Raw genomic sequence first — 14,140 nt, 5'->3', positions numbered from 1 at the left:
ATTAAATGGCAACAGATAAAAATGATTACACACCATGCTTTTTAAGTGAATATATTGTGAAATCCCATTTTTTTAAAGGACATTTATCTTTTTTCCTGCAGTTCAAGCAGCAAAAATGCAAAGGTCATACATTTCTCAACAGTGAATCTTATTGTGGTTGTGCTTCAGTGATTATAAATGATGGAAACTAGTCAACCAACTAATCTCAAATCCAGGAATACCTATTTTCTCCACTAGGTGTCTCTCTTGCTCCTCTGTAGCACTTTCAGTAAGATACATGTTGGATTTCAGCATTATGCTGACATCAAAGATGAGAAGCTGAAGTACTTTTTCAAAAAATGACAACAGCAATTAGGTCCTATTATTATCCCACCCTCAGAAATAAAAACCAAACACTGGATATGTATGTACATATTCATTAATACAACCACACTTTACTGGAGAAAAAAGACAAGCTCCTTCATTTGTAACTCTCATAAAAGGATCATGAGTGCAAAGTGCATATTTTTTAAAACATGGGTGATTGAATTTCTTAATTGAAAAAAATCTGGATAATTAAAGCAGCACTGTTTAATATTCAGAGCCCGTGTTTCTTTGCAGTGATTCATGTTAGTGGCTGATATGACCGTAGATATGAAGGCAGAGCCCTAATATGTTCTAGTTCTCTGAGCCTTTGGGCACTGCATGCTGTTCCTGGCCTTCACTACAACAGTCCAATGTTACTGCTGTCTGCCTTTGGAAGCTGCCATAGGGGCCACAATCATGATGCCAGGCCATGATATCTCAGAGGACCTTCCAGCTGCAGAAGGGGTGCACTGCTCTTTAACTGGCCTTACATAAACAAACATGATGAAACTGAGGCAAGTTTGAATAATCTCTCAAGACAGAATTCACTACGCAGAATCAGAAATGACTTTAATAATCCTTACAATCATTAATAATCCTTACAATCACTAATAATCCTTACAATCCCTTAACAATCCTTACTGAAACAAAAACATATTCAGTTAGCAAATGCTCTTACTCAAAACACAAACTAACCGCAGATGACAGTGATAAAGGAGCCACTGAAATTCATCGTAAGAGATTTGACCTTCTGTTTCTGCCCAGTACATAGTAAATATTTAACATATTTTAGATTATTACATTAAATCACATTTTCACCATCAAATGTACATTAAAAGAATACATAGATGGGATATATTGTATTGCTTAAAATGGTGAGATTAAAGTCTGTGAGAGAGGAATACTGCAATTAGACTTAATATCTGTGGTCTTATTGAAATTCTTAGTTGGTTTTGCGGAAAGGCTGCATGTTTCTGTGATGCTGTGAGCAGTAGACTGGGGCCACATGTCTTGGAGCTGCAGGGATCGACCCGTACCAGAGCAAACTGCAGCCCCATCTGTCTTATGATACTTAAGAATCAGATCTCTGTGGGTATCTGCAGGAAACTTGATTTATGATGTGCCAGACATTTTGATGTGGGCTCACAGTTTAGTGTCTCAAACATTGACTGCATGTGTGTGTTTGCGTGCTTGTGTATGTGAGTGTGCATGTGTGGGTGTCTGTTTGTCTGTGTGTATATGTGTTTCACCTGGGAGTTAGAGGCAGAGATAGTGCTGGAAGATTTGCAGTGGGTGTGCTGATCCTTTCCTCAGGGAAGAAAATCATCTATGCACATGCGCACACACACACACACACATACACACACACACACACACACACACACACACACACACACACACACACACACACACACACACACATGCACAGAGAGAGAGAGAGAGAAAACCAGTTACTACAGTAATACTGAGACATACCACACTGCCTCATTCCAGAAAGACATTATTTTAATATTTTAAACAGATTAAGCATGAGTAGGATTGCTATGCATTTGTCCAGTTGCATATGCTTAGAAGCATCAGCTCAGAGCATGTCTGAGGGACAATACATGATGACATTATGTTCATGCCATAGGCACACAGTGAACTCAGCAGTGTTTGATGAGCTCTCACAGTATCACTTAGAGTATTTAGAAAAAGTCTGTAAATCAGATACACACAGCATTTAATGCTAAACTTTATTGAACTTACGGTTTCAGCAATCAAAGCTAATGATGGAAAAGGTAACTAAATATTTTGGGAAGAAGCTTTTTGGAATCAGCTGTTGTAATCTAATGAGATGCATGACTGATTTGACTTGCATTGCCATAAATAAAAAATACAGAGTTTTTCTTGCTTGCTTTCCACAACAGAACTGCTGCATAATGTTTACTGTGGCCCAGTCAAGACAAGATTTTAGAGGTTTAGAAAAAAGGTGGTAGAAGCTAATAAGATTGTAAGGGGTTACTAAAGCATTTCTACAGACCTATGCCTCCAGCAGGTCACAGTAAAGCAAGCAGTGTCCACATGGAGGAACCTCAGCAGCACTTTGCAAATGAGTGGACATCCTACAAAGATCCGTGCATGTGCACCCTGTAGAATCCTCAAACAAGATCAGTGCATGTGCACCCTGTAGAATCCTTACACAAGTTGAGTGCATGTGCACCCTCTAGAATTCTTACGCAAGATCAGTACATCTGCATCCTCACAGTACTAGAGGTTCCTAGGGTGACAGGTATCCCTTGCACTTGATGTTCATGAGTTTATCATCATAAAGACATCAGATCAGAGTAGTATTTTAATGGTTATCACAGAGGAATCCATTGCTCTAAAACACAACAAGCACCTACATGTTCCACATCACAAGTTGACCAATGTTCTGTTGACAGATGAAACAAAAATTGGTAAATACACTCAGCATTATTTTTAAAGAGACTACACATAAAACACTGCAATATCATCAAATATAAAAGCATCTTTGTAGTTGTGAATTATGACATAAAAGCTACTTTGCCATCTCAGAGCCCAATGGCTTGCTGTTTTTGAGAGACCAAGCTAGTTATACGAGAGTAGACAATCACAGAATGCCAGGGTATCTGTCTGTGATCTAAAACACACACACAAAAAAAGTTGGGTAATGCAGTATAGCTTTGGGAAAGCCCACAACAGGCAGAAGATACTTTGTGTTGTAACTCAAATGCACTCAGTCCTACTGAAATATTCTTCTGTCATCTGAAACAAGGTGTTTCCGAGGTTTTGCATAGAGGAACATGCCAAATTATGTTTTACCTACTGTCTAGGACTGATCAGTAGTTACAGAAATAATTTGGTTGAAATTATTGCCAGTAAATATGGTAACCCTAGTTACTACATATAAGGGTTCACATAATTTTTCTATAATTTGCCTTGACTATTTAACTCATCTATATGTGTGTGTTAGAAACGGTCATCTTTATTTATTATTCATATGATTTAAATGATGATTTCATCACATTTGGGTTACAATTATCACAAATACACGTAATCCCAAGAGGTTCGCAAATGTTTTACTGCAACCCTAGTGATTTTACTGTGTGTGCAGTAGCATGGCAATCGGAAAAGCTCTGCAAGGTCCCAGTTACATATTTAAGAAGAAAAAGCAGAATTTAACAGTACAAATTTATATATTTGTTAAATAACACTGGACATATCTGGAAATTTTGTCAAAACAATATGTGGTTACACCTGTTTCTGTGTCTGCTTATAAAGTCAGAGCTGGAAAGGTGAACACTTGAGAAGGGATTCATAGACTATGAGTGAGAGCTGGAGAGGATCTTGGATATTGGAGGCACAAGCACATTATAATGCTCTCTCATTTCTTCTAACAAGATGAAAGCCTCAATATAAAAGGCAGTCTTGCACCAAATACAATTATCCCACACTAATGGCAGATTGCAATAATGCTGTGATGTTGTTAAAATGTTTCTTCCCTCAATTAGAAACTCTCCTGACTTATTCTGTGTTTCTGGGAGATGGTGAGAATTTCACTCAGAGAATGCCAGCCTGGCTCAAACATTAGCATGTCAAAGGTTTAGCTCACATTATCAGAAAAAGTAGTAGAATTTTTCCTAGTTCTTTGAAAAATCTTATTTAGTTTTACCTGACACTTTGTTTTTTTAAAGCAGTTTACAACTATGACTGAATACAACTTAATCACTTGAGGGTTAAGGGTTTTGCTCAGAGGCCCAACAGTAGTAGGGCTTGAAGTAGCAACCTTCTGATTATAGATTCAGTACCTTAACCACTTAGCTACCACCACACAGTGGAGATGATTTGAATGATCATTAATAAAAATAATTTCATGTACAGTGAATTTCCTTTCACTTGTATTTTCTTTAAGATCTACATACGCTTACCTGCAGACAACACAGATTGTACTCTGTACACTGATTGTTCGATGTATTCTAAAGGTGTATGAAAATACTTCCTGCGCAGAAATGAATTTGTTACAAAATAAAACAAAACTTGTGCAGTGAGTGTATGGTAATGTTGTGTAGGTGAATGGTAATGTACAGTGCAGTAGCAGATTCATTCATTACATTTTGCTGAAAACACAGATTCAGTGAAAGAGAGATGACACACATCATATGTAATAGATAAACTACAACTGGATGAGATGGAAACCATATGATGAGATGCCCTTACTCACTCACCTATTCACCCACCTTCTCACTAATTCACGCATGCACTCACTCACTCACTGCTGAGCTGTGCTATAAATATCTGATAGCCACAGGAAGGCAGCACATAAAGCCCTGGAGGTTGGAGTTATAGTCTTTAACAGTTGTTAGTTGTTCTTATTAAAGATGTTGCCTTTGTTGTTGTGAAATAATAAAGTTGCATATGCTTACAGTTATGCATGGATTAAAACAGAAACATTATCCAAAAAAACAAGGAACAAATAGCTCTCTTAATGATGATTAAGAGATAATGATGAAACCTCTCATAATGTTAAAACCTCAATAGTGAACAAAACAGTACACAAATATTCTTTATAATCTTGTTTAGAACATTATTTAAGACATTATTTAGAATTATTTTAGTTGGGAGCTAGAGCCAAATCATATTTTTGCTAAATTCAAGTTCCCAACATCTGAGGCAGGTGATTTTCCTGGATTAGACATGCTGGAAGATGGAACAGTATTCATGTGGAGTACCTTGGGTTAATCTGGATTAGCAACCTCAGATTTAGAATTAGCATTAAGTAAAACAGCAATAAACTACTAAATTGTTCTTGCTATTGAGAAATGGCAAGATGTCTGAATGGGTCTAATTTAACTATGCTAAGTTCATATTTTGCTGTTTTGGTGAAGTTGTAGACTTTGAACATACTCTTTTCTAGAATAGATTTTCCTCTGATTACAGGGATAATCTTTGGTTGCCACCCACACATGCATTACCCATATATATGACAATATGGTGGACTGGAAGTGGTGCAGGTTATTTTATCTCTCACATCCAAAATGCCTGGTGTAAACAGCACATTTTACACTTTGTGACAGCAGACTCTTGGCTCTATATGAAATGCTGGATTATTCTGTCTGAGAGCGGTGAAGGTCTGAACTGTCCCAGCTGACAAGCAGAGTCTACAAAGATCTTTTATGTATAAGAGGATCTGTTCTCTTATCCAGAGGATGTGCTCTTCAGCTGTGTACTGTAACAGTTCAAACTATTCAAACACTATTCACTTAGATGTCACCGAACGCTTGCCTCCCGCGAGGCACGTGATTTGGCCAGCCACGTGCAGTAGGAGGGTCACGTTCGTAGCCACACCTGCACACACCTGTATTGTGTTAGTCTTTGTGTATTTAAACTCTTGTCGTTGTGTGCAGTGTTGTCAGTTATTATTGGCGTAATGTGTTAAGGTTAAATGTTCTTCTTGTCGTTGTTAAATGTAACCGTGTTTATCGTGTTTGTTCAGTGGTAACAGTGTTGCGTTCATTGTTTGTAATACATGTGAGTGCCGTTGTCTTTATGTTTCAATTAAATGTTTGTCCAAGTCGAGGAAATCTGTGCATCCTGCTCCACGCCCTTTGGCACTCGGGCCACCCCACGTTACATTAGAAAACAGACTGAAAGTGTACAATAAGTGAGACATCTGCCTCATTGCTGGAAATCTTTTCTTTATTATACCCTGAGAGAGGAAGCTGCATTGCATATAAGGCTGGTACAAAGAAACTACTGCTGTTTCTTATGGTTCATAGATGTGGCCTAGAAGCCAAAGCAGGACATGCTTTGAATCAGAGGTAAGGCAGGACATACAAGGCTAAAAAATGAAGGTGAGGGAAAAGATGGGAAAGGTTAGAGAACTTGTCTTCTATGCCAGTTTCTCCTTTTTGGGGTTATGGTTAGGTTTGTTTAGGGTTCGGGGTTAGGTTAGGTTAGGGGAAAGGGCTAGGTTAGGTTAGAGTTAGAAATATAATGGGGAATATGACACCACTCTCCCCTGACACAGACATTATCACTATACCTGACAAAATCATTCATCAGAGATATGATGAATAGAATCTCAAACATCTAAAAAGAGAAGCCTTTTCTTCCTAAATTATGGTTTCCATATACCCACATGAGGGCAAATTAGTTAAACTGCCTGTTATAGTGGAAATGAAGTATTTACTACCTGTGCAAACCTACATTATAAAACAGGCTTAAGGTTTGGCACATGTAGGCCTAGGCTAACCAGAAGCCTGATCCTGAATAGAGCTATACAGAGTAACAAAATCATATTTAAGCAGCAATTCATAGGCAAATATACAGTATAAAGTATACAGTACATGAAATACAGTATATAATATACAGTATTTAATATAAAGTACATGATACCCATACTCAAATGAGCTGCCCAAATCCTATATGAAACACATATGCAAAATATCACACATTTACATTTAGTGTTTCACATTACAATAAGCATTTATATAGTGTAAGATCTGTATGTGTCAAATACAAAGTCTTAAGTGTGTAAAATCTTTTAAAAAAATATAATTATTTAACCAAACCCAAAACTACAACAAAAAACTATAAAGTCATAATAATATGTCATTCTTATAGACCTTTTGCATTTGGATGGTTCTTTAGTCAACAACTGGGTATGTAAAGCCTGTCTGATAGCAGTCATATGCAGGAGTGAGGTATTGTATGCCTGTCTGATAACGGTCATCCATCATGCAGTAGTGGAGTATTTTATGCCTGTCTCATAACAGTCATCCAAATGCAGGAGTGTGGTATTTTATACCTGTCTCATAATGGTCATCCATATGCAGGACTGCGGTATTTTATGCCTGTCTGATAATGGTCATCCATATGCAGGAGTGTGGTATTTTATACCTGTCTCATAATGGTCATCCATATGCAGGAGTGCGGTATTGTATGCCTTCTGAAAATGGTCATCCATATGCAGGAGTGCTGCATTGTACACCTGTCTGATAATGGTCACCAATATGCAGGAGTGGTGCATTGTTCGCTTGTCTGATAATGGTCATGCATCATGCAGGAGCGGAATATTGCATGCCTGTCTGATAGTGGTCACCCATCATGGCAGCCTTAATGCAATCAGGAGGATCTGGGAGGTTGTGCTGAGCCCTGTTGCACTGCCTGGCTGTACTAGCAAGAGTGTCTTCAACACACAGGACACCTTGCAGTGCACCACGGGCCCCTCCATAATGTTGCCCACTGAGCCAGGCTGACATCTCTGACACAACTTCCTGAAGGTTTCGATGCAATCTCAGTCTGCAAGGCTGCGAGAATGTTGACATTCATATGCAATATCTCCTTTCAGACAACTCAGCAAGGACCTGCATTCAGTGGTCCAGGGACGTAGCAAACCAAAATGTGCACATCAAGAGATACAAATGATTAGATAAATAAAGCTTATTTATCTAATCATTTATCTAATCAAACCTTTTGACAGAGTAATAATAACAATAATAGCAATAATAGCAATAATAATAATAATTATTATTATTATAATATTAATAATAATAATTTATTTATATAGCACACTGTCATGACAATACATTATATAAATAGCATTCCGAGCTATATAAAAAATTGTATTCTAATGAAGTCTATTTACAGTTTTGAGAACATACATTTGCTTAAATAAATAAATAATCTTTTTAAAAGTGAATTGTCTCTTTTAGTTGTAGAAATAGTAGCCTGGCCGTCTTTGGCTCAGTGGGCCGAAGTAATTTTATAAGAACTATAGGCAAAAATCACAAATTGAATAAAAATTGCTGAAAGTGTGGCCCTTGGTATCCAGAAACTAGAGAGAGAGAGAAAAATGTCTTTGAGACTGATGTAGATAGGGGTAAAATGCCAGCATTACATACTGCTTCTGCTCTACTTTCTAATTCTTATTAGTCGGTAAGCCTGATACTAACAGTGTCGTGTTAAACAAGCTGTTGAAACAGATGGTCTTTAAATTCATTTTAGGTGTAGGAGACAGCTGATAAAGGGGATATAAGTGATCCCAGTAAAATCAATGCACTCTTAACACTAAGGCTTCACTAACACTAACACCCCTTTTTAGATGCCATAAAAACTAAACAAAATCAGCTTTGATGAAGATCAAACTTTTTATGTGGAGTGGTGGAGGGTGTGTTACAAGCACTAGTGCCAGCTGGGAGACCCTGGTTCTCTGTACACTGAGTGTTGTGTTTACAGTATCATAAGCACTGCCTAATGCTTTGACATAGGGACTCCACCCACCCACTCTACCCTGAGGCTTTTAGCATGATTACCAGGTTTGCTATCCTCTGGATCTACTCTACAGTTAAGTAAACTGGGTTGCTGGTGCTTGTGTGGGATTGGGATATATGAAGAATAAAGTGGGTGGGGCTTGGCTGATGTTTCCTGTGTGCTTTTGACTGCTGATTCCTACATAGAAAGATTTACCTGTGGGTGGGAGATGTGTGTGCCACCCCTTCCTTTTGCTATATATCACACTTAGATTGTGTTAGTCATTTGTTGTTCTAAAACCAAAGTAAGTTCTTACCATTTCAAAGTAAATGAAAGTGATATGGCCTGTTGCTTGAAAGATGTTGAACCCATAGAAGAACACCTGTAAAATTGTACTTTGACTGAGAGCAATTTAAAAAGCACATTCATTCTCGCCAAGACTATATTTTCAGCTCCTTCTACATTTTCAGCTCCCTCTACATAGTTGTTGATTACATGGTGGAATTTGACCAAAGGGGTGTGTGTGTGTGTGTGTGTGTGTGTGTGTGTGTGTGTGTGTGTGTGTGTGTGTGTGTGTTGAGCTGATTCATTTCCTCTTTGGGTGGACATCTGGGTAGAGAAAGCAAGCACAGTAGCGATTCAATCCAACTACAGCTAATAGAGTTAACATAGGATAAATCCTACACTTGGTATGCCTTGAGAATACTATGTGCACTAATCCCGTAAACCTATTACAACAGCAACAAAACATATTTCACAGTTCACTTTAAATGTTTAGATCAATACTGTGAATGTAACTCTGTGTTACACTTGTTACAGTGCAAAAAGAACTGTTGGATCAACCTGGGAAACAAGTACATTAACAATAATGGTCCTGTTGTTCATTTTGGTATGGTGGTATAAAAATTCTTCCTTTTGTGTGCTCAGTCATACTCACTGGACATTTTTAGTGAAATAACTGAATCCTATAACTTGAAAATATTCAAGTTATATGATAACTCCTTGTGCACTACCACCAGAAAAATGTTGCCAATGGCAAGTTAATTCTCAATTTTAAACTCTGTGTAATCTGTTAAACCGCTAAACAAAATGGAAATAGAATTGAAGAAAAGAAACCTCAGAGATGACCAAGGTAGTTCTAAATGTGCCAGTGTATTATACAAACAGATATGTAGCATATAATATATACAATACAAAGTGTAACACTGATGTTTGACATTATGAGTGACCCAGGCCAAAACAACAAACAAACCCACACTAGAAAACAAAGACTGTTGTCCTGTTCTGCTGGCATCTACTTCAAGTTTAAATGGGCAGCTGAAATCAGGTGTAACAAGAATGGGAGTGCTAATTAATAAAGACTTTACAGAGTCAAAGGCTACCTGGCAGGTCTGGGACCTTTACAGAGTCAAAGGCTACCTGGCAGGTCTGGGTCTGGGACCTATTGTTGTTTCTGTTGTTACAGAAACAACAATAATAGCCTGTTATGCCTAAAAAGCGTCTAAGCTGTCATCTTGTTGAAGGGGGATGAAAAGTGTCGATAAACTGTACTCTGGCATCAGGAGGGCACACAGTACCATCCAACAGACTTGCCTAGGTAGATTAATTCCCCTTTTCAGAATTCACATTTGTGTAGGTTCAAAACAAGGGAGGATTTCTGTAATTTCTTAAATGCGGTCTCTAACACTTACATGTCATAATCCCAGGTGTGTGTGAGTAGACTACCATATCATCCAAATGAGATTCACAGTTTGGCACAAGACCAAGCTGAAATGTGGAGGGGGCATATCTGAGGCCAAATGGCATTACAGTGTATTGTAGGAATTGTTCGGGGGTAACAAAAGCAGATATCTCAAAGCGAAACCTGCCAGTAACCTTTTAACAGGTTGAGCTTACTAATGTAAGCAGCCAAACAGATCCGGTTGAGCTTACGAGCATAAGCAGCCAAACTGATCCAGTCGAGCTTACTAACTTAAGCAGCCTAACTGATCCGATCAGTGCAATCCTCCATTCATGTGAAACGAATCTGGGATGGTGATAGCATTTGCCTTTTCTATAGTCTGTACAAAGGCGAAAGCCATCCGGCTTTGGCACCAATTGGCATAGGGAACACCACAGACTAGGGACTTCTAAAAAGGTATTCAGTTTCCGTATGTATAATGGAATGCTTATGTGGGTTCACACAATACGGATGTTGTGTAATGGGTGGACGGGAACCTATGTCATGTTGCAAAATAGTGATACAAGTGGGGACATCAGAAAAGAAAGTGGGAATTTCATACTCATTGCAATGTGATTCAATTAGGGAGAGGCATACAAGGTGTGCAATTTCTGACAATATGTAGGTCATCTTGTTCAGGTGAGTATTCAGTAGCCACAGTGGTGGTAACAACCTGAACAGGCAACAGAGATGGGGATTGTTGGGTAACTGAGCAATCTGAAGGGTCTTTGGTGATCTACACATGGCTTATGCAGGTTTATTTGACACAGACACAACTTGCGCTGATTATTGAGGTACCTAACATCTGTGGAAGACACATTAGACTTCACAAAGGGGTCAAAAAATTGATTACTCAGGGAGGAGCCTGTAATGGGCAGAAGAGCAAGAACACGATCGCAATTTTGACTTACAGTCAAATCGTGTTTTCATAGCTGTATGGGTAGAACACAGGTTTTTGCTGGCTAATTTGCAAACAGCATGCAACAAAGCCACTCAATGGTAACTCAGGGCAGAAGGAAGAACAGAAAACCACTGCTCATAAAACACCTTGCTTATGAGCCAGAAACAGCATATGAGATCTGAAATATTTTCTGTCCTGGCTCCGAAATGGTGGAATGAACTCCCACTTGCTGTCTGGACAGCAGAGTCCCTTGCAGTCTTCAAACGCAGACTGAAGGCCCATCTATGTGCAGAATATTTAAAGGACAACTGACACTGCTCCCATATTGACTGACTAATTTAATATTTATTGTAGGGTATTGTTTATGTTGTTTAACAAACTATAGCACTTATTGTTTATTGCACTTATCATTGTTTAAGATAGACCTTATGTATTTTTGTACTTCTAGGTATCAGCACTGATTCCTGTATTCTACAGTATTCGAGTTCATTGGTATGTTGGACTCTAACCTACTGTACTCTACTAGAAGTAAATGAAAAAGCACTTTTGTAAGTCACTCTGGATAAGAGCATCTGCTAAATGCCATAAATGTAAATGTAAATGTAACTGTTCTGGAACAACCATTTGGTAAACTGTGTCCCAATCAGACAGAGACCAATCAGCAATAGCTGTACAGTATAGTCAGACACAGATGCAGCAGCAAGCTCAGGGGCATCACACACAAATGTGTTGGGAAAAGACACTTTATCACCAAATTTACAAGTCTGAACACAAGTTAAAACACAAGCAGGATATATTGCAGGCAGGTCCTGTTGAGCAGTAACCAAAGTATCAGCAATAGGGATTGTAACTACTTCAGCCAAAGAAAACACATTACCATCGGCAATGTCATTCTCTAAAATAAATGAAACACCAGTCACAGACGATGCAGAACTTATGGCCACTCTGACCATTCAGCTAAATCTATCTGTTCTCAAAAAAACATGAAGCAGAAATCAAAGTATGCCCAAAGTATTGCAAATATGTCTGAAAAAAGCAGCATGCTGTCTAATATAAAAGACACAGCTGCTCCAGTGTTCTGTAAACCCACAAGAGGCTGTTCACCACATCAAATTCAGAAAGAGAAACTTACCTGTCAAAATAAAAGTTTGGAAAACAGAACCAGCAGTAGGAGGTGAGGATATATCTGAAGGCAATGTGATTATGGCCTTGACTTTCTGCACTGAACGAGCATTCTTGCACTTAAGTGCAGGGCAGTTAGCAATAATGTGCCCACACTCATGACAATAAAAACACTCATGTGTCTCAAATGGGGAAAGCAGAAGCAGAAGTATCTGAGAGGAGTACATAGTATTCCCAGGGTGTGTTAAGTGACTTTACTGTGGGGCAAAGGTGCAGTGAAAACCGTGCTCTGAGTTAACACAAACTCATCAGCTAATGTAGCAGCAGTAGCTAAATTACACACTTCCTGTTCAAGTACATCACATGTACTTGAATTCTACGTATGTCTGGCTGGTTTCTAAAATTCTGAGTGTACACTTCAGGCATTATCTCATACACACAAGGGAGGGACTGCAGCCTTCACATCATAGTCTAAGCTCTGTTCTAGGGTCAGGGAGGACCACACTTCTTGGGTGTTACCAGTGGTGGGCACAGAGTGGCCTGGATCAGCAGACACCCGAGAGGAACAAGGCTTAGGTACTGGCATACCAGGAGGCACTAAACTTAGTGGTGCTGTGGAAGCAGCTTTGTGAGGAAGAGGTATGGACCTTTCCTGGCAGAGACTCAACTTTGTCAGCATCTATCGGTAGAAGCTCTGACTCATGTTCCTCTTTCTTAATTTCCAGCTTCAGCTCCTTTAGCATCACCAGCAATGAGGGTTCTACCCCAGGGGAGCAAGAAACCTGGGGATCCATGCGAGGCTGAACTACAGAGCCGACTACAGCCCAGCTTTCGCTGCGTCAGCTCTCTGAGCTGGCCCTGTCACAACATCCAGAGAATCCACACTTTAAGGCAGAATTCCATCCTTTGCAAGGCAAGCCTCCAACAATCCTTTAAACTCATGTTTAGTAGCAGAGTGAGACACAGCTACACCAAAGAAATCAGCAATTAACAATAGGTCTACCTTCCAACATTGATCAAATTGTTCTAGAATCGGATGTTCTAGAATCAAACAGGTCAATGCTAGCAGCCATGGTATATAACACACAGCACAATCAGACATCACAAAAAAAAAGCCCACCAACCAGAACAAAACAAACACCAGCACAAGAGAGAGATACAGGGGAATACGGGGGAAAAAAAGGACGAGCCCTCAATTATGTTACAACCTCGTCTTACCTTCAGGCCGTAACAAGCGTTATGGGTCAAATGGATAACAGAATGGAAATGGAACTGAAGAAAATAAACCTCAGAGGAGATCAAGGTAGTTCTAAATGTGCTGATGTATTAAACAAGAACATATAGGCAGGGCCTTATTTCAGGACTGGACAGTGAGTGTGAAGTATTTACACACCCTCGTACTTGGAGATGCCTATACTAGTCTCTCTTTCTGCCAAGGAACACCTACTCCTGATGTCATGATGTTTCAACTGCCAACCCATCTCAGCTGCCATGGCTACTCCCACCACCCCCTGATGTCCCCTTCTGTAGCCCACCACACCTCCACCCCAGCCAGCTACTCTCCATTGCCCTTAATAGACATTCTCTTGTGGTATATCATGATGTTAATGAGCTACCATGACTACTCCTAGCACTCCATGATGTCACCTCCTGTAACCCACCACACCTCCACCCTAGCCAACTTCTCCTTTGCCCTTAATGGATGTTCTTGTGGGATGGGTCTTGGACACATGCACACCATTGGAACAAGACTAGGACCTCTAGAAAATTGGACTAGACATTAATTGCATATTTTT

General features: G+C 39.3%; 1 long non-coding RNA gene across 1 annotated transcript; it reads right to left on the bottom strand.

Annotated features, from left to right (window-relative positions):
* Nucleotides 1–936: 936 nt before the first annotated feature.
* LOC113585391 lies at nt 937–12,430 on the bottom strand. The gene is made up of 3 exons (XR_003411502.2): nt 12,355–12,430; nt 1,596–1,672; nt 937–1,442 (listed from the first exon to the last, which is right to left on the bottom strand). It is a non-coding gene; the product is annotated as an uncharacterized LOC113585391 (long non-coding RNA).
* Between the last annotated feature and the right edge of the window lie 1,710 nt (nt 12,431–14,140).

This window comes from Electrophorus electricus, chromosome 3, assembly GCF_013358815.1.
Source record: "Electrophorus electricus isolate fEleEle1 chromosome 3, fEleEle1.pri, whole genome shotgun sequence".
In the NCBI taxonomy this organism is placed as follows: domain Eukaryota; kingdom Metazoa; phylum Chordata; class Actinopteri; order Gymnotiformes; family Gymnotidae; genus Electrophorus; species Electrophorus electricus.
This window is presented reverse-complemented; position numbering and strand designations above follow the sequence as displayed.